Source organism: Macrobrachium rosenbergii, chromosome 12 (genome assembly GCF_040412425.1).
Source record: "Macrobrachium rosenbergii isolate ZJJX-2024 chromosome 12, ASM4041242v1, whole genome shotgun sequence".
Classification (NCBI taxonomy): Eukaryota; Metazoa; Arthropoda; class Malacostraca; order Decapoda; family Palaemonidae; genus Macrobrachium; species Macrobrachium rosenbergii.
The window spans coordinates 82,653,211-82,653,422 of NC_089752.1; positions in this window are offsets into that span (position 1 = coordinate 82,653,211).

The window sequence follows — 212 nt, forward strand, 5'->3', positions numbered from 1 at the left end:
TTTACTTCAACTCTTAGGCTTCTTTGCTATTCTCAATCCCAGAAGCTATCAGAGGGACCTTTGTTCCAATCAGCCAGTAATGGCCGGTGATTCAGGCTTATTATAAGTATTGTGTAGTGCTTTGGTGTGTTGTGGGTTAGACCGAATGGAAGCCTTGCGCGATTCTTGATTATGTAACCAAAATTCGTCGTTTTGCCCACCCATTTAGCTAG